Genomic DNA, 22,121 nt, shown 5'->3' with positions numbered 1-22,121 from the left:
AAGAAAACAACAGAGTAAAAAGCCCACAGACTGGGAGAAAATTTTTGTAAACTATATATCTGATAAGGAGATAATATCCAAAGTATAAGAAACTTAAACAATGCAATAGCAAGAGAGCAACCCAATTAAAATGGGGGAAAGGATACAAAAAACACCATATTTTGCTTTTCCATTTGTCTTTTTATGGTCATTTGCATTTGTTATGAATAGTACTGCTGTGATCATGGGGTACACTTTTTTTTATGGATCTATGTTTTTATCTCTTTTGAACACATACCTAGGAGTAGGATTGTTGGGGCTATGTTTACTCTTTTAAGCTTTTTCTTTTGTTTCCTTTAAGCCACAGTGAGCTCCTGAGGATAGTTTTCTTATTCTGTGTTTCTGTAATGTGTATATTCATTCTACTGACAAATATGAGTTGAGCACCTACTTTGTCCCTGTATTACTCTAGGTATTTCAGCCAGATAGGTTATCATAGAATCCTAACCAATAATCAGAAAAGTCATCTGGGACAGTTTCATAGCTTGTGGAAGAATCTAGACTCAAGTCTTCTGGTATTTGTAAACCATATAGTTCTTAAAAATTATTTCTCTTGCATTTTGTGATTACAGTAACAGTATTTACTTATGGTAGAGAAGTTAGAAGCACAAGAACGTGTATGAAAGAAACAAAATTGTCCATAACCCAGTAACAAATACTGCTAAGGCATTAGTGAATTTCCTTCCAGATGTTTCAGTCCTTAATGTATTTCATATAATGGAGTCATTCTGTATTTATGAACTTCCTCTTGTGTGCTACTTCAAATCCTGTCATTGTCACCAGTAACTGCTATTTAGGTTAAACTGATTTCTCATAGGTGTCACCAGCAATGCCTCCTCTTGAGTACCTCTTGCTTCTTTGGCACAATGGTGTGGTGTGACATATCTGAAAGAACTGCTCAACATGTGCACACTAAACCTTTGACCAAAGGGACTGCCCTTGAGTTCTCTGGGCTTCTCAGAAAGAAAGGAGTCATCAGTTTCCCCTTGTAGTGGCCACTCTTATAATTCACCTGTTTTTACCCTCTCTCCTCTGTTTAGCCTTTCTACTCCTCTACTACCTCTTCCTGGGATCATCATCTTGAGTAAACCACCCATGTATCAAACTTTGTTGCAAATGTGACTTTGGCTAAGGTACTCTATATGCAATTTCAGATACAGATTTTATCTAAACATTATGCTATGAATTTAGAATATATATGTGTGTTTATATGTATATATATTTAAATAGTATATGCATGGTATATAAATATATAAAAATATAAGTGTTCATAAATTAGATATATTTAATTAAAATTATGTGTGTGTATGTATTTAGTTCTATAAAATATGGTCATATTTATTAGGATGTAATTCACATACTGTTAAATTCGACAATTTGAAGTAGACAAACCAATGTTTTTTAGTGCATTCACAGAATTGTACAACATTCACTATTATCAAATTATTATAGTTTGGATCTTAAATGTCCCCCCAAAGACCCATGTAGTAAAAACTTGGTCCCGAGCTTGGAGCCTATGGGGAAGTTTTTGTGAAGCCTTTAAGAAGTGGAACTTGGTAGGAGAACTGGAGGTCACTGGGGACATGCTCTTGAGGAGGACAGTGGGTCTCCAACACCCTTCTCACTCTCCTTCACTTCCTGGCCATGAGGTGAGCAATTCCGCTCTGCCAAAAACTCTCACTGTGAAGTCCTGCCTCACTACAATTCCAGTTGATCATGGACTGAAACCTCTAAAACTGGGACCAAATTAAACGTTTCCTCTTTATAAGTTGATTATGTTGGGTATTTGTTATACTGATAGAAATTTGACTAACACAGAATTCTAGAACATTTTCATCATTCCAGAAAGAAACTCTACTCATTAGCAATCATTCTCCATCTCTCTCTCCAGCTCTAGGTGACTATTAAGCTATTTTTTTTTCTTTCAGGATTTGCCTATTGATATAAATAGTCATGTAATATGTATTTGTTTATGACTGGTTTCTTTCACTTATCATACTGTTTCCAAGGTTTGTCCAAGCTATAGCATGTATCAGTACTTCATTCCTTTATATTATAGAACAATATTCTGTGGTATGAATATGCCACACTATATTATACATTCATCAGATGATGACATTTGGTTTGTTTTCACTTTGTGGTTATAATGAATAATTCTACTATGAAAACTGTGTAAATTTAACTTTTAAGTTTTTGTGTGGACATGTTTTCATTTTACTTGGGTGTATACCTATGAGTATAGTTCCTAAGCCATATGATAATTCTGTGCTTAATAATCTGAAGAACTTCTAAATTGTTATTCATCTACTGTATCATTTTATATTCCTACCAGCAGCAATTGAGGATTACAGTTTCTCTATAGCCTAAAAAAAGTTGTTATTGTGTATTTTTATAGTTTTATTTAATTTTATCATATAGTCACAATTATGATCAAGTTCAGACACTATATTTTCCTTTCTGCTGCCTTTTTATAACACACACACCTCCCTTATTCATCCTCCCTTCCTCTGACAGAATAAATTCAGCAAAGACTAATGTGTTCTCCATTCTAAATTTCATCATTTCAAAAATGTCATATAAATGGAATCATAATTAAGTAACCATTTGGAATTAACTTTTACCTCAATATAATTCCTTGAAAATTCATTCAAGTTGTTGTGTGTGTGTGTCAATGTTTGTTCCTTTTTAGTGCTACCTAGTATTCTATGAAATAGATAATACCACAGTTTGTGTAAACATTCATTCATTCAAGGACATCTGGGCTGTTTTCAGTTTTCAACTTTTATGAGAAATGCTGCTATAAATATTCATATACAGGTTTTTATGTGAGCACAAGCTTTCATTTCTCTGCAATCAATACCCAAGAGTGCAATCACTAATTCTATGGAAATGCTTAATTTACAAAAAAAATTGTAAATGTAATTATAAATGGAAAATGTAAAACTATTTTCTATTTCACATTTTTTACATTCTAACCACTCATATATAAGTATTCGATTTTTCTGCATCCTCACTAGGATTTGGTGTTGTCATTCTGTTGTTTATTTTTCAACCTTATTAATTGTATCTTTCTCTATGCAAACTTTCAAAAATTTACCTTGTTAAAAATGTCCTCTTGGTGGGCTAGGGTTGTGGCTCAGTGGCAGAGTGCTTGCTTAGCATGTGTGAGGCACTGGGTTTGATTCTCAGCACAGCATGTAAATAAATAAAATAAAGGTCCACTGACAAATAAAAAATATACTTTTTAAAAAAGTTTTCTGAATTTTAATTTATGGTAGCTATTGTCACATCATGCTTAGGAATGTCTGTTCTACTTTGATATTGTGAAAACTATTTCTAATATTTTCTTCTGGTGTTTTGAAGGAGAGGTGAGGTTGGATGGAATGGTTGTAATGCCATCTGTTGTGAGATCTGCTGTTCCAGACCCAGCTCCACCATTTACTACTGGGTCCACGTTTACTTGATCCACACCTCTGAGCTTTTTTCCTCTTTTCTTCCCTAGTATCTCCTGTCCTTCAATTGTATCTTATGTGGTCCTTTTTCATGCTGTTCTCCTTCCAGTCAGTTTGTGTTAGAAGGTCTCCAGTAACACTATCTGTCTCAAGATGACATGCTCAGACCTCAGGACTCCACACCAGATTAAGTTTTGACAGTGAAGAGAAAGCAGATCTTAACCTGCACACTTCTGCTCACTATCTGTTGGCAAAGACTATGGTGACTTTCAAAGGCTACCTTATTGAGCCCTTGGCCGTTATCACATTTATGAAAGCAAAACACCATCATTTTCACATGAACTACTATTAAGTCAGGTCTCTTCCTTTCTACATTTCTATATGTGATTTAATGCATGTATCTGTTCCTTTGATTAATATATAGTAGCATGTTTTTCCCCTACTAATGCTTTTCACCTCAAATTCTATTTTGTCATGTAAAATTATTGATATACTAGAAAATTTCTATTAAGATTCTTTTTCTGCATATCTTTTGTACTTACTTGATTTTTCAATCTCCAATATCATGTTGTTTTTGGTGTGTCTCATGTATATAGCAGGATTTTTAAAACTTCTGTTTGATACTCTGGAGTTTAATAGTTGAACTTATGTATATTTGTTAAAACAAATATGATTGGACTCATGTATGACATTTATTTTATGCCATTTATTTTTTCATTCCTTTTTTCTCTTTTCCTGTTTTATTTTGAAAGCTCTTATTCTCTTTTCTCCTATTTGCAATTTATAGATTGTTTTTTTCAGTTATTAAGTACTTATCCTTCACAATTTTAGCATTTCTTCCTTTTTTAAAGCCTAAATTTATTTATATCTCCATCCTGTTCCCATCCTATATTTCTTCTAGTTTTTTCTTTAATGTTAGAGCAGAGCTTTATATTTTTCTAATTAAAATTAATCTTCTTAGCTTTGATTATCATGCTAGCCTGTCTAGTGATCCTGAGGTCCTGATCTAGTGTTCTAAGTGCTTTTCTCCCTGTTTTCTGCCATCTTCAATTTTAATATGCATTAATTTGCCCAACTCAATTTAAAAAAAATTAAATGTGTTTTTAAAAAATTAAATAGGTTCAAGGTTCTATGTTTTTCATTTAGGAGCTACACACCTTGGGGATGGAGGGTAGGGAGTCAAACATAAAAACCTACTCCCTAAATACCATGAATCATGTCTGACTATGACGCGATTTTTTTTTCTTGACTATTACAAGACAATTTTACCACTTTCCTCCAAAGTTCCCATCACTCAGGGCTGACTGTTGATTAAAATTAATTGAGAAAAAGCTGCACCTCTGGTTCTTTCTCAGCCTTCTGAGTAATGAAATTGTTAAAGATGCAAGGCAGGAATCCATCAGGTTCTTGTTGAATGAGACTGCAGGCCAGTGTCTAGATTAAGAGCCACAAGGGGTGGGGATGCGGAGAATACAGGGACATGGAAAGTCACTGGCATCTTCCCCTGTGATGTGATGGATCCATGACAACAGGGAGCCAATAAACCTGGATTCTAGCTTTCCTTCTGCTGTTGGTGGTATTACACATCAGGAAGTGAAAATTTTGCACCTTGAAACACATATAGATGCTAGACCATGATTTAGTTACCGTGGAGATTTTTTTTTTAATTTCTCACCCACTTACTTCTTAGCCCCTTGCAATCTGTTTTGTCTTCACCCTTCCATAAAACTGTCTTTTGCCCCTTGACCAAAACCCCAGAGTCTGTTTTTTGTTCTAATTCTAGGATCCTCTATTTTGATTTCAGCACTGTGGGCTCTCTGCTTTCTTCCTGAAATTCCTTCCTTTTTTCATTTCTCTATCATTGCATTGTTCTGATGCTCCCTTCCTCCTTTCCTTTGTGCTGTACCTTGTTACTTAAATGTGTCCTTTTCTCTCCCACCTCCAGGAACAGTCCCAGTTTCCTACTGGATATCTCTTTCTGCTTTTTAAAACTAAATGTGCCCCACACTGAATTCTTCTCATCATTCCACAGAAGAGTTAATTCTCAGTGTCTCTGTTCCCCTTAATTGTAGTATCAGTTTCCCAGTGGCATGGGCTCAAGATCCAAGCCCTAGAATTGGGTGCTGATCTGTTTCCAATTTTACTGCACTTAAATAAATATCTGTGAGTGTGCCTTGGTATTTCTGGGTTCTATGCTTTTTCATGAAAAAACATAGGATCTGGAGGATAGAATGAGAGCGCCACAAAACCAGGGCTGCAGTAATTATGTATGTGTGTTCTTGTAGCCAAGAGAACCTCCCAGGTGCCATTTCCTGACTAGCTTTTTCACATATATCATCTCAGGTGAAGCTTATGACTCTCTGAGGTAGATGTTATAGGCAAGGAAAGGTAAGCTTGGCAGGGTCAAGGTCATATGACTCCATAGTAAATGCTGGAAACTGAATTCAAAGTTGGGTCTGTTATTCTTCCAGAGCACCATATTGCCCCCCTGGGTTGTCTCAGAGAAAGTGATATGTGAATTAATAATTTAAGGATGAACTTTTCTCAGTAGTTAGTATGTAGAAAAATATTTCTAGCTTTGGGAACAGAATGTAAAAAGATGCAGAGGTATGAAAGCATATACATTAGAGTTTGAAGCAAAAATAAAGAACTATCCAGAATACTGAGTTATATAGCTCAATGGAGAATTCTTTGGTAACTTTAAATATTTTGTTCACACAATTAGCACAATATTTTATTCAAGTTGACATTCTCTTAACTTATTGAAAGTGTTCTTCAACTTGAATAAAATTTCAGGCTGACTTATTTAGAAATTCTATGCTTAGAAATGAACTTTGAGAGGTCTGACCAACTCAGTGTTCTGGATGGTTTGGGAAATGAAACAGAGAAGAAAGATGCTAGCCAAAGAGAGGGAGACCACTGCCACGGGTGTTCTAAAAGGAGTACTGGATTTAGGGGCAGGGTATGTGATTTTTGTTCCCAACCCTGCTCCTCATTGGCAATGTGACTTTACTCAACTGCTTCTCCGTGTCTTGGTCTCTAATCTGTAAAAGAAAGTAGTGTCTCTAAAATCTCCCTTCCTATTTTAATGTTTTGTGAATCTAAGAAAAATATTTCTACAGTCACATCATTCAAACTATTTCTGCTCTCATGCTCTGTACTTTCCAATATCCATTTGGCAGTGAACGTGGAATTACTGAAGGAGGGAAGCACAAAACTGGTTCCTTTCCTCCTGCCCACTTTAATCCTTTCTTGCTGTCATTACCAAGAACTAAATGTAGCTTGATAGCTCTGGTTTGATTATTGAACTGTAAGCTCCACAGGGAAAAGGGACCATGTCTCATCTCTCTGTATCACCCCAGAAGTGTGGTCTGGTTTCCCACATGTTGTTTGCTTAACTGACCATTTGAAAGCTTGACTGTGTTGAGCATGTGTGATGACCAGCTGAAGGTGAACTGCTTAGCTTGGCAGGTAATTTATTATTCCAATTTGTTACTATTGATTTTAATTATGGACTATATTTCTATAAATATTCTACATGGACCCAGAGACTTTCCAGAACACATGGGATATATATGTTTTTGAAGATTGAAAATGAAAGCCAAGAGAAAGGAAGAGACTCCCTAGTACTGGCCTTTGTTTATATTCTGTCATGACTCAGGTGACAACTCCCACTGCTTCTGGCTTTCTGAGTTCTGAGCAATTTCTTGATTGAGCTCTGGAGGTAAGGTAGGGGTGGGTGAGTAGTGAGAAACTTCTTTTCTGATGTGACAGGATGGTAGTTGTTTTAGTGTAAAGATTAGTAAAAAATGGGAATCTGAAAAAATGATACAAACATAGTTCAAACGTTTTATTTCAGTCTACAAACCTATGAATGAATATCCTTTTTCCAATATTTTGATATAGAGTCAAGACTTTTTTGGGGGGGGCGGTCAGAAAGATGTACTTCTCTTATATTCATAGTGCCCAAAACACCCATCTATCTCTTAAGATAGAGGAACAACTTAGACCTTTGTAGAGCACTCTAGACACAGATCCCTTCTAGACATTTATTATCATTTTCTCAGTCTTTTACAGTCTAATTAACCATAACTTTGGAATCTTTCCCAGGCATTCAGCCCAATTTTTATAGAATTAACTCCTTTTTTCCCCACTTACATTTCATCAGCTTATATAATATTTAGTTATATAATTTCAATTGCATGCGAAACTGTTATCAACAGACTAAGAAACAAATTCACATGCTCTGGTTAGACTTATAGAACAACTGGTTGGAGCAGATCATAAGGGATTCTCAAAGTGACCCAGTAGTCATGTGCCTGGAGGTATACTCCATGGTCAGCTCCTGTGTTCTGCAGAAGAAACAGACTGTGGCTCCTCTGGGATTTGATTCCTAGTGAGCCGTTACAAGAGCTGGGACCTTTGAAGTACCTCTGTGGTTTTGTCAAGGTATAATAGACAAATAAAAACTGTACATATTTAAGATATACAACATGATATTTTATTATGAATATACATTATGAAATGTTTACCACAATCAGCTAATTAACATATCCATTATTCCACATTGTTACCATTTGTGGAGGTGGGGTAATGTGAGAACAATTCAGATCTATTCTTTCAGCAAACTTCTTATGTACAACCTCATATTGCTAATGATAGTCGACAGGCTGTACATTGTCTCTAGAAATTATTGATCCTTTATTTCTCAAACTTGGTACCCTTTGAACATTTCCTTACTCCTCCCATCCCTAGGCCCTTATAAATATGATTCTACTCTCTGCTTCTATGAGTTCAGCATTTAAAAATTCCACCGATGTGAATCAGGCAGCATTTGTCTTTCTGTTTCTGGATCGCTTCAGTTAGCACAGTGTCCTCTATGTTCATCCATGTTGTTGCAATTGACAAGGTTTCCTCCTTTTGTAAGGTGGAAGAACATTCTATTGAATTTGTATACCATATTATCTTTATCTATTCATCTGTTGATAGACACTGAGATTGTTTTCACATAATGGGAATTGTGAATGATTCTGTAACATGGGAGAAGAAATAAATGTGGGTAAAAATATTTGCAAAGCATATATCTGACAAAATATTAATATCCAAAATATATAAGGAACTCATACAACTTAGTACTAGGAAAAAAAAACCCTGATTAAAAAATGTGCAAACGACCAGAATAGACATTCCTCAAAAGAAGACAGACAAAAGTCAAACAAGTATAAAGGCTGAGAATCATGCATCATTAGGGGAAATGCAAACTAAAACCACAATACAATATTATCTTACATTTGTTAGAATAGAAAAGGGAACCCCTGTATGCTGGTGGTGGGTGCTGCCACTATGGAAAACACCATAGAGGTTCTTCGAAAATTTCAAATAGAATCATCATATATTCAAGCAGTCCCCAAACTGGGTGTTATAACCAGAAAGAAATGAAGGCAGAAGTCTTTTAGTCTTGCTACAGGTCCTGCTCTAAATGTCCAAATGTCCTAAATAACTTTTATCTGTTGGGATGCTTACTCTGTTGATTAAAGATACTAGTGGGTTGATTTTTCCCCCCTTTGTTTGTGAAGCCTGATTATGGAACATGGGCAACTGTCTCAATGCTTCTCATGCACTACTATTACTAAAATTGTTTTGGACAGTTTTTTTCTCAATGTTACTACTGGTAGTAAATATTGTAGGGTACTTACAACATGAGAGGTATTATAAAAGATTCTGAGAAAGTAGAATATGAGCTATGGTTCCCTCCTCTTAATATATGGAATGTAGTTGGAGAGAAAGGATGATTGTGAATATGTACACAAGAGTGTGGAGCAATATTTATACATACGTGCATAAAAGTATGGCACAATAGTTTCAAATTACACAATGACTTCTATAGATTGTAAAGCCATAGGAATCCAGATGGACTGCATGCTATAGTCCTAATCAGTGGTTTATTTGGACGTAAGTTAAATTACTGGGCTTAACCAGCATGGTTCCTACAAAGGAAACTGACATGAAAATGGACAACTCTGGTGTTGTCTCAAAGGTGAAATAATGATCACAATAGTCAATAAAAAAAATGCTGTCACACAGGGTGACATATGGTTTTCTCTTCCTGCATCACTCCTGATGGTGATCACAAAAAGAATATTAGCAAATCCCCTTTCAAAAGGCATTCCTAATTAGGCCAGAGATTAGGGTTTGCTGTAGGAAATCAGGTCAGGAAAATTGAATTTTGATTTATTTGTCCCACAGTCTGATTGAGTATTTCCACTTGCATCTGTTGAGGATGCAGGCTTATAGCTGAAACATAAAGTCCAGGTGGCCATGTGAATGGCAGAGGAGGTCGCCTGGTTCTCGCTGGTACCCTCTCTCTTCATGGGTGGTATCATCCATTGCTATACATTCCTATGGGGACTTGTGGATAATATTTGTATGTGGGAGTCTGTTGTGTTGCTTCCTTTGTTGAACCATTTTCAGAAATTCCCTCTTAGCCATTAAATATATACTACACTTTTTTTGTTATATGTTTTCCTTATAAGAATACAAGTACATGATAGATACATTATTTAGAACAGAAACTGTACACTGAGGGTACTTAATACATACCTTTTGCATGAACACAGTCTCTACTTGTATCTTTGCATATTACATCACCCATGTTCTAAAAAAAACAGTCAAGTTGCCATTTACTAGGGAATAAAGGGTCAAGTGAGATCACTGATCATGGCAAAACAAGTCCCTATGCCTAGAATCTGGGACATTGGACAGGTCAGGTTATCAAAGATGGGTCAGCAAGGACTTGTTACCAAAATCAAGATCCAAGTGTCTCTATTAGAGTCATTGACCCCAAATTAAGAGGAGATGAATATCGTAGGGACCAGAAATCAAGAAAAAGAATAATTAAACTTTCTTTGTTTAACTCTTTTGTCCCATTAACATCTATGAATTGTTTGGAATTAGTAATCCTTAGTCCTTATGGGGCTGAGTGACAATTTATTGGTTACATAGCTGATCTGTGGACAAATAATATTTAAATCTCTTTATTAGGGATATTTTAAAAATCACCTGAATAGCTCTTCAGCTTGACTCCAAGAACTGAATGCATGATAGCAGAGGGATTTTTTTTTTCCTAACACATGCATCTCCAGCCCAGAATACTGGCAGAAAAGAGCAGCTGTCTCCAAAGAACTAATTTCAGGTACATAAGCAGTCGGATTGGTTTGTGACAGGGGAGTATCCTTGTATTTACTCTATTAAGCAGTTCTCTGAGGCTTTAGCTGCCTCCTCAATCTTCCCTGTTCCATTGTAATGCACTCTATCTCTGATGGCAAGGCGAGGTGTTTTGGGGCTAAAACACTGTATCTCCTGGCTACTGAAAGCCCAAACCCAATCAATTTGACCTGAATTTATGCAACTTGGTTACTAGGAAATTATGTGCCATAGAAACAGTAAGGCCATATACAGTGAGTCCTGTCCTATCTCTATAATCTCCTTTCTGTGTCTGCAACTCTCTCTGCCAAGAATTTTTGGTATTTCTCTGAATTTCCAAATCACCTACAAAGTGCTCACTTCTCTTTCTCAGCTGCTCCTGTGTGTTATTCATAATAGGCCCAGAAGAAAATGTTCATTCAAATGAGAAAGAGGAGGGCATGTGAGAGGAGAGAGATTTGGTAATGCTAACTTGAAACCTGTGATATTAAAAAAAAAAAATCATACCCTGAACAAGGTTTCAGTGGAAGGTTACTATTGAGCATTGTGGCAGCTGAGAAAAAAGGAGCTCCTCCAGGCTGGTGACAGGCCTGGGGCACTCCTGAAAGTGTCATCCAGGAGTTTCAGGAATTATTATTTTTATGTGAAAGAATTGTTTACAAATAAGCAATTTAAAAAATAGTTATTGTCACCCACTTTTTACTAAGGCCAAAATAATTAAGTGAATTATCTTTTAAGTAATATTACAAAGAAGTAGACACTTGGGGGAAATGAAAGCTTCCTGCTTGATCTTGTCCAATCAATACAAACTCCAGGGGTTCCTGTTCAATGAAAATTTTCAAAAGACCCCTGGCATTCTCACAAGCAGAACTCTGCTTTCTGAAATCTTAACATAAATTCTGTAGCAACTGACGGATTTGTTTGCTCCAGAATACTGGCATTCATTGTGAACTCTATATTTAAAAAGACCTTGGAACATGTACCCAGGACATAAATGGATAAATCCCTTATTTCTGTAAGTATTAATGATGCCAGTAGCAATTCAGAAATTACTAGAATTAGTATTCTGCCTTCAAATTCTGGGTGGATTCTTCCATAAACTTGTTATTTTAATTTGAAAATCTGCAGAATGCCTCGCTGGCCTAAAACTTTGCAGGTATGTGATTGATGGAGAAGTTTCTAAGTTTTGTCAGATCATGGTTAGGTCTTAGTGAACTAAAAAGTTGTCCTGTTTGTAGGACATTAAAGTTGATGTTCAGTATTGTAAACTCTATGTACCCATTCTTCAGATCTGATATTTGGTTCTCTTCCAAACTCCCACACCTCAGTATGTAGCCCTAGTTATTCAAACCAGGGTCTGTGAGTCCAACTTGGCTTCTCTCTCTCTCCCTTAGTTCCTTCTTCCAGTCCATTACAGAGTCCTGCTTCCTGAATATTGCTTGTATTCACATTCTTCTTCCCACCAATCTGGTACAAATTGTTCCTCTCTTTCAGGGACTATTGTGAGAGCCTCCAGTGCCCTAGCTGCTAATCTTGCTCCCCATTCATTCTGCACCCAGTCTTTTCTGTCTCTGGTCCCTTTGTCCTTCTCTCTGATGAAGCCACTTTCTCATCCCTTCATTTGCCAATGTCTTCTCCACTTCAAATTCAGCTTAGACTTAACTTCCTCAGTGGAGGATTCCCTGATCACTGTGTCTACCTTGCTTTAAGTCCTTGCAAAATACTGTACTTTGGAGCAACACAAATCTGACTTCTGGTTGATGGTTCTAAACCTGTTAGGTTTTAGGCTCCAGGGAGGCCGGGTGGGTTTTGTCTTGTTCTAGGGACCTGGAACATATCAAATGCTCAGTAAAGTTCTGTCGCATGCAAGAGGAATCATAGAAATGATTGATCACTCTCCTTCAAATGTAATTTTCACGTAGTAGATGTCCAAGTCAAAATAAAATGGAAGATAGAGGCATTGTGCACTCATGGAGATAGAAAGGTAGTGCTGTTCGATGACACCTTGAATTCCAAAATGAGTTTCCAAGTATACTTGGTCTGTAGATTTATTTATCTATTTTTTTATTTGAGTGTGACATATGCGTCCTGGGTATGTTGTTTGCTTTTGTTAGTCACCCTGTGGTAATCTTTCTGGGGTCATTTGTGTTTAGAAGGTAATGAAATGTAGTGCTCTTCCATGCTATTCTTTTTGAAAAAAGTATTTTTCAAAGTTTGTGCCATTCCCCCCCCCCCCGTGTTTCCGCATGCTTGTCAAACAAGTAGATATGAGCATATAGGGATGTTTTGTTGGGTGGGAATAGGATAGAGATGTGTATCATACACCATTTGGGTACTTCATTTCCTAAAAGCATTTCTTTGGTAACATGCTGAAATCTACAGCCAACCCAAGTCATAATTATTTTCAAAAATATTGCTGAGTAAAAAATTCTGAGTAAAAGATGAAAAAATTGGTTGGCCTGCTACATGTTCCGGCAATAGAATCACTCCTGGGCACTTGCCAGGAACTATATTTATGCAACTTTGCTGCCATAAATGTGACTAGGTAAGAAATGGTGTTGCATTCTTGGGTTTGCTTCAGTGAGGTGGACACCATTTCATTATACAAAATATCATGTTTTTTGGTGTCTCCGGATTAGTATCAGTTCATCTTTTGAACATGATACTGGGCACTTTCAAGTGATTATTATTGTTTTGGTTTGATAAAAAAATTGGCATCATTCGTGCCTCAGGAAACATCTCCTTGGGTTTTTCATGAAGGACACAATGCAACTTTAGCCTTTGAAAGACAGATGGAGACTTCAGATGGCTGTGTGAAAATAGCACCCACCACGTTCCAGGAAGACTTCAGTGTTTTCATTTATTACCAGCAGGGGTGGACAACATCATCGGCATGTCTGAGTAGCTTAGTAGTGAACTGAATTTACTCTTTTGAGCTTAGAGTGATTGGGGGATAAATCCTTCTTTAGCACATTTATGATTTTAGAATTTGATTTCAGGAAATATTTTGTGTTCATTTATTTGCTTTTCCTGGAAGCACCCTTTACATTAAAGCTTGCTGAATCAGCCTTATTAACCTTTAACAAAACACCGTACTCTCAAAACACTTAATATAAATGGCACTGGTCATTGCATATTTCCCCTTTATGTGTATAGTAATTTATTCATTATTTCAATGTTGATTGTCCAGTTTCTCTGCCTGTCTTTTTGAGTGGCTTATATCTCCACAGGAGGAGGATGGGTTATAGAATCTATCATTTAATCAATAAATGCTTTTTAGGTGTTTATGCCCAGGATAGTCTCTGCTTTATGAAAACTCACTGTTCTCCCAGGGAGTGGTATCCATGAAAAAGGCTATATGAGAGAGGTGGAGGATTGGTGAGAGCTAGAAAGGAAGGCTCAAGAGAGGCTGTATTTGAGTTATAAAGGTTTTAGAAGATGGGGAGGATTTGGGCAGAAATCAGACAGAGGAGAAAGCATCATAGACTTCTAAGGGACCCAGTTTCAGCTTGGGATGTGTGTGGTAAGTGAAGCAGAGAAATGAGTTTGGGGGACAGAGAGGTGGATGAAGGACAGGTTTGATTGTTGGGAGTACCTGATGTTGGAGGAACATATTAAGGTGTTTGGGGCTTTGTGTGGTGGGTGATGAGAAGGCATTGATGATTTTGACCCAATCTCTGAAATTCAAAAGAATTAGCATGACTGCATGTAAGAAGCTTTGGCTAAATCCTTGACAAGGAAAACACTCAATGAATGTTTAAGATTAAGTTTTGGGCTATTTATCAGTTAACTTAAAATTTTTTAATCCTCGTAGTTTTCAGGGATGATGGAGAATTAGCTTCATGTCATTTCCCCCACCCCTTTATCTTGCCCTTTTGTATATTCATTGATAGGAAATTTGCATTTGAAAAGTTCTATTATATATTCCAGTAGGAAAATTGTACATTGTTGATAAATGTATCTTTTATAATCCTTGCTGTTATTAGAACACTGCTAATTTTATTAACACTTCCTCAAAAGGAAAATAAAAGTGAAATAAATGCCTGCACAACCCCTTCATTATCTTGTCTGCCCTTGCCTTACTTGCTTTGCCAAAATCCTAATGGAAAAACAAGGGGGCTGCCCAGTAATTTTCTTTTCCTATGACATTTCAGCACTCCTCCAGTACATTGCTATAATGAAAATTGGCAGTTTCTGAGAAAAACAGTAACCATTCAGAGAAGAGCACCTGCTACATGGACCATGAATGGGGCAGAGGAGCCTCTCTAGCCCAAATATGATGCCATTCTTCAAATGCATTAGAGGCAACACTGCTAGAAGCCCACAGGTCAGTTTCAGAGCCAGAGATGGGCAGACATTCTATCCCAAATGCCTCATCCATTATATTGCTCCAGACAATCAGAAGTTTGAAGTTTAAAAGCAACAGTGCCCCAAGGTCATTGTCATTTCTCTTTAGACTTTTTCACCAACAAGTTAGGACACAAAATGTTGTAAACAATGTTAACTTCAAATATGATTAGGTTACTACTCAGTTTTTTTTTTCTTTTTCTGTTTATGAAGTGCTCTGTTGAGTAGTTAAAACAACATTAAATTGATTTGCCTTACAGGATGAATAAGGTATGACATTATTGTCACAAGTCCAGTGTTTTAAATATACCAGTTCAACGAAAGAAAGAAATTGAAGACTGTAGAAGATGGAAATATCTCCCATGATCTTGGATAGGCAGAATTAATACTGTTAAGATGGGCATAACTCCAAAAATGCTATACAGATTTAATGAAATTCCTATTAAAAATCCCAATGATGTTCTTCATAGAAATAGAAAATGCAGTCATGAAACTTACCTGGAAAAATAAGAGACCAAGAATAGACAAAGCAATCCTTAGAAAGAAAAGTGAAGCAGAACGTATCACAATACCAGACCTTAAATTATACTACGAAGCCATGGTAACAAAACAATATGGTATAGGCACCAAAACAGACATGAAGACCAATGGAATGGAATAGATGACCCAGAGACAAACCCATATAAATTGAGTTTCCTCATACTAGACAAAGAGGTGCCAAAAACATACACTGGAGAAAAGATAACCTCTTCAACAAATGGTGTTAGGAAAATTGGAAATCCACATGTGGCAAAATGAAATTAAACCCCTATCTCTCACCTTGCACAAAACTCAAAGTGAATCAAGAACTTAGGCATTAGAACAGAGATCCTGTGTCTACTAGAAGAAAAAGTAGGCCAAATATATATCATGTTGGCTTAGGAACTGACTTGCTTAACAAGACTCCTAAAGCACAAGAAGTAAAAGCACAAGTCAATAAATGGGATGGAATCAAACTAAAAAGTTTCTTCACAACAAAGGAAACAATCAATAACATGAAGAGAGCCTACAGAACAGGAGAAAATCCTTGCCACCTGCACCTCAGAGAATTGGTCTCCAAGATATATAAAAAACTAAAAAAAAAAAATTAACACTAGAAAAAAAAAAAAAACAACCCCAAATAACTCAATCAATAAATGGGCTAAGGAACTGAACAGACATTTCACAGAAGAAGAAATATTATCAGTCAACAATTATATGAAAAAATGTTCAACATCTCTAGCAATTAGAGAAATGCAAATTAAAACCACACTGTGATTTCACCTTATGCAGTCAGAATGGCAATTATCAAGAATATAAGCAACAATAAATGTTGGTGAGGATGTGGGGGAAAAGGTACGCGTATACATTGCTCGTGGGACTGCAAATTGGTGCAACCACTATGGAAAGCAGTATGGAGATTCCTCAAAAAACTTGGAATGGAACTACCATTTGACTCAACTATCCTACTCCTCAGACTATACCCAAAGGACTTAAAATCAGCATACTACAGTGACACAGCCACATCAATATTTTTAGCAGCACAATTCATAAGAGCTAAACTGTGGAACCAAACTAGATGCCCTTCAGTAGATGAATGGATAAAAAAAATGTGGTATATATACACAATGGAATATTAGCATTAAAAAAATAAAATCATGGCATTTGCAGGCACAATGGATGGAATTAGAGAAGATAATGCTAAGTAAGTTAGCCAATCCCCAAAAACCAAAAGCAGAATGTTTCTTCTCTGATATAAGGAGGCTGATTCACAATAAGGTGGGGGGGAGAGGGAAGAATAGAATTACTTTGAATTATACAAAGGGGAATGAAGGAAAGGGAAGGGAAATGGGAGTAGGAAAGAGAATGAATCACATTACTTTCCTATGTGCATATATAATTACATGTCCAATGCAATTCTACATCATGTACAATAAGAAGAATGAGTTGTTATACTCCACATATGTAAAATATGTACAAATACATTCTATGATCATGTATAACTAATAAGAACAAACTAAAATAAATAAATAAATATATCAGGTTAATGTTGAAGTTTGAAGGGGGTTCTCTTAGGTTTCTGTATTTACTGCAGTGCTTTAAAGGTACTGTAGTACCTTATTAGCAACTTACCTTTGGGGATTTCTCTAATACAGCTGATAAGACACAAAAAAATAATTGCATTATTTACTCTTAAACCTCATTGACATCTCCCAGAACTATCATATACAATGTTGGCTAGCTTTGCTCTGAGTGACTCCTGGCTATTCCCTAAGTAAGTACTCCTCTGAAAGCTTGAAGCCATGTCATCCCTGGAGGTAATCAAGAGTGCTCAAGGCTGGGATGGAAATTTCAAAAATGGGTTCCCAAATGATTTTCATCAATGATAACATTACTGAAACAGTGTCATGTCTGAAAATGATAAATTTGAACAAGAAAATATGCAACTAAGTGTCACTTGCCTTTCTTATAAATAAGTGGTGTGGTGTGGGTAAGTAACAGCATGAAATTTTGGAGCTGGATAAACTAAGTTTAGATTCTCATTCTGCTACCTTGATGAGGTTAGTAGCTATAACTTCTCAGATTCTTCAGGGTAAAATTGGGATTGGAATATCCATTCTACAGGTTTTTGTTATGATGAAAGTAACAAATTAAACTGAATTAAATATATGTATCTACATATGAATATGTGTACCTATTTATCTATTTATCCACCAATCCATCTCTCTATCCATCCATCTATCCATCTCATGTATCTAGCTATCTTGGTATCACATGGCAAGAGACAGATAAATGATAGTTGTCATTACCAATTAAAATTTGTTATTATAATGATCTATTCTCTATGGTCTAAACTTTTTAAATTTGGTGTACTGGGGGTTAAATTTGGGGGCACTCGACCACTGAGCCACATCCCCAGTCCTTTTTTGTATTTTATTTAGAGACGGTGTCTCACTGTGTTGTTTAATGCCTCGCTTTTGCTGAGGCTGCCTTTGAACTCACCATTCTCCTTCCTCAACCTCCTGAGCTGCTGGAATTATAGGCATGTGCCTGGCTGGTCTAAGCTCTTTTGATGCTTTCATTGGTAGTTATTCTCTTCTCTTCTTCTTCTCCTTTCTGCTTTATCCTTCTACAAGTTTCTTCTCTCATTCCTGTTGCCGGTTCCCCTTCTCTTATAAATCTCTCTTCTTCTATAAATGAGGACTTGGTGTGCTTCCTCAGCATGAGGTGGGAGCATGGATGAGCATTCCATAGTCAATAAACTAAACTTCCAGGACTATGAATCTGAACCAGAGTCTCTGAATGTCCTAGAAGAAAACAACCAGGATCTCTTTGAAGAAAGGGCTGGTGGATCATTTGCATTTTGAAAAGTATGTTCACTATTATAACACAATGTTAAGCTAAAGCCATATCAAATTAAACAAAACAAAACCCTGTTGTTTTCCTAAATAAAACTATTGAAAATAAACTAGATAAACCAGCTTTTCTTTGTGAAAATACTTTGAAGATAGACTTTGTCTTTGGCAAGGTAGAGATGATCGATGAGAATGGTTAGAATTCAATTATTATATATTTTTTTGGTGGGGAACTCATGAGGATATTATATTCACCAAATGGAGGATAAATCTTTAAAATCTGTTGAGAAACACTATTTATGAAGTAAGCAAAACAGTCATTACAACCCAAGCGAGACTGGCTCTTAGAGACCCATTCCTGAGTTTAATGAGAAGCTGGTCTAGGAGAAGCCAGCTGAGACTCACAAGCTTGGGGCATTTTAATTTGATGCTAACCTGCCCATCACAGAAAATTCACATGGGGTCTCAACTCATAATGAGCACTGCTTTGTACTGCAATGAATAGCATTAACAATCCCTGCATGAACTGTAGATATGAAATTGATGATAATATACCTTAGGTTTTTCTATTTATTCCAACATCATGGCTATTTTATCATACTTTAAGAAAAATGAAACACTACTAGTTATAACCATAAAAACTCTTTAGTTTCACTCAAGTGAATCTACTAGATACTTGGTTAGTATCTTATCTTACCTAATATATATATATATATATATATATATATATATATATATATATATATATATATAATTATTTTATTATTACCCATTAGAAGGCACACAAATATTTGGTATAAGCATAAACTCCAGAAAACATCAGCTGCTGATTTTAGCTTTTCTAATTCACCCTATAAATTGCCCTTTACTTGAGATGTCTTTGTTATGGGGAGTAAATGCAGAGAGATCATGGTGTTCATGGAAACAACATTGGACTTAAACAAGCCTGTGTTGAATCTGTTTTTTGCATTAAATAGCTGGATGGACCTGGGTGCTATATCTCAACTTTTTGAACCTCAATTTCCTCATGTATTAAATGAGGATGATGAGACTTTGCAGTATGTATTTATGAGTATTGAAGACATCTGAAAAACACCTAGCAAAACCTGGTGTTTAGCATAGTTCAGAACCTAAGTTTTATTTTTATACATATTAACTAATTTCTTTACCTTGAAGTTTAATTTGTCAAATTATTAAGTATGTATGATATTTTCATTGGTAAATATACTTTCTTATACTGATCCCAAAGCATTCTCTCATGGGCCCTAAAACTCTTATTTGTTAAAGGGCACAGTAATAACCCTTACCCATGCACACATTAAAATTAGTTAAAAGCCAGGCACAATGGATCATTGTAATCCCAGCAACTTGGGAGGCTGAGGCAGGATAATCCCAAGTTCAAGGCCAACCTCAGTATCTCAGCAAGTCTCTTAGGGAGACTTTGTCTCGAAATAAAAAGTTAAAAAGGACTGGGGATATGGCTCAGTGGTAAAGTACCTCTGGGTTTAGTCCTCAGTATAAAAAAAATTAGTTCCACATACTCAGATAATTGTAAACATAAACCCATACATTTTCATGACAGACCAACTCTGTTTTCAGCACCAAAATGTCATATGCACAAGAGAATGGGGGTGAGGCAGCTGTCCTGATGTCACTTCACACTCAGCCCATTGGTGATGCTGCTGTGAGAGCCAGGTGAGAGAGGCTGAGAACCACTCAGGCTTTGGTATCTGCTCCATCAGGCACAGATGCATATGACTAAGTTCCAGTTGTTTGGAATCTCTGTCACTAAAGAAAGCCCTGCTCTTTAGACCACAAAGTGGGTGGCATGATGTGAAGACAGGGAGGTTGACTTGAAGAAAGGCAGATCTGGACTGTGACAGCTCTGGGATTTGTGTTGGGATCTCATCCTTTCACTAAGTTCTGCTGAGTTTTGTGCATCTCCTAAATAGTGGTTTGACTTGTTTAGGAGAGCATCCATGTCGTTTTGCCCTGCTGTCTTTTGGGAGATCTTTGAACTAAGGAGGAAACTTATTGATTAGGAGAGGGTGAGGAGCCATGGACCTGTAACCTTTTGGGTCATTGATTGCCCCCTTGACTCTGACAGGTTCTAACTCTCTAGTTGATTAGCCAGTTGAGCTTCTTTGCTGAGTAATGTGTCTCTTTTCTCTGGGACTTAGTGAGCAAGGCCTTTCTAGGTAGTTTAGGAGAAGAGAGAAGAGGGAGATCACTGTCACTTATGATTGTCCTTATTAATGGCACAGGGACGATGTTCGGTGAGGTGGTAGATACATCATTATTTAAGGTTATGTGTGCGAAACATCTGTTGATGTTTTCACAATGAAAACCATTCTTATTTTATTTTTCTGATTATTTGAAAAATATATACTCATTTAGGGCTGGGGTTGTGGCTCAGCAGTAGCGCGCTCGCCTCACATGTGCGAGACCCTGGGTTTGCTCTTCAGCACCACATAAAAATAAAAAAGTGAAATAAAGGTGTTGTGTCCAACTACAACTAAATATATATATATATATATATATATATAATTTATTTATTTATTTAAAAATATTTGCACCATGCCAAGCAGTACAGAATGAAAAGTAGAAATCACCTGTAATGCCATTAACATTTATGATCTGTTCTTCTATGTAACTTTTTTGCACATAGATCCAGAAATATCCAACTTTATGCAAATCATACCACAGTGCTATTTATTACATTTGTGGACATAGAGTTTTGTGTGTCATTATGGTAAAAATGGTGCACACAAACACACTGCCTGCACTTTTCTAAGTCAACATTTTGGAAATCTCTCCCTGTTAATCAGTCTGCATATAACTCATGATTTCTCCACCTTAGCTGGATAATTTCTTTGTTGTGAAGGTGCTGTTCTGTGCATTGTAGAATGTTAAATAGTATTGCTTTTTCTCTTCCTTCTGGACTTTAGAAGTACCTAGCTTTCATTTTCCCATCTGAGTGAAGACAACCAAAAAAATGTCTCTAGACATTGCTAAATGTCCCAGGGGCAAAAATTACTCCTGGTTTGACAGCCATTGGTCTATTTCTTTTCAATAACTGCATAATATTCCAAAGCTACCTTTTGTCTGTTTCTTTCCTGGTGGCCATTCAATTTGCTTTCAGTATCTTTATTTTTTGCTTATCATGTTGATTTTGATGGATGCTGCCTTTGGTCAATGGTTAATATTTAGAAACCTAAAATCTGGCAGAGACAAAACTCATGCCTATATATCTCCAAATACAACATTGTTGTGATTGTGTTTCATTTACTTTATTTCTGGTTGAGCAACAATACATTAATGATGATGAGGACCAAGCTTGGGACACATTGGGGAGCCTTGTCTCAGCTATTGTGTGTCAGTTAAGTGCTCTTCAGCCCTAGATGGTGGTGGCCAGATAAGGATATAGGCACAGTGTTGCTTATATATACTTTATATATATCACAGTCACTTATGATTGCCTATATATAATATATATATATATATATATATAATTGTATATCTATATCTATATCTATATCTATATATATGATTGCCTGTATAAAAACATTTTCACTTTCAAGAGAAGCTGCACAGTCATAAATATATATATATATATATATATAGAGAGAGAGAGAGAGAGAGAGAGAGATACATATAAAACTAGTGATCGAACCCAGAGGTGCTTAAACACTGAGCCATATCCCCA

Source organism: Callospermophilus lateralis, unplaced genomic scaffold (genome assembly GCF_048772815.1).
Source record: "Callospermophilus lateralis isolate mCalLat2 unplaced genomic scaffold, mCalLat2.hap1 Scaffold_52, whole genome shotgun sequence".
In the NCBI taxonomy this organism is placed as follows: domain Eukaryota; kingdom Metazoa; phylum Chordata; class Mammalia; order Rodentia; family Sciuridae; genus Callospermophilus; species Callospermophilus lateralis.
This window is presented reverse-complemented; position numbering follows the sequence as displayed.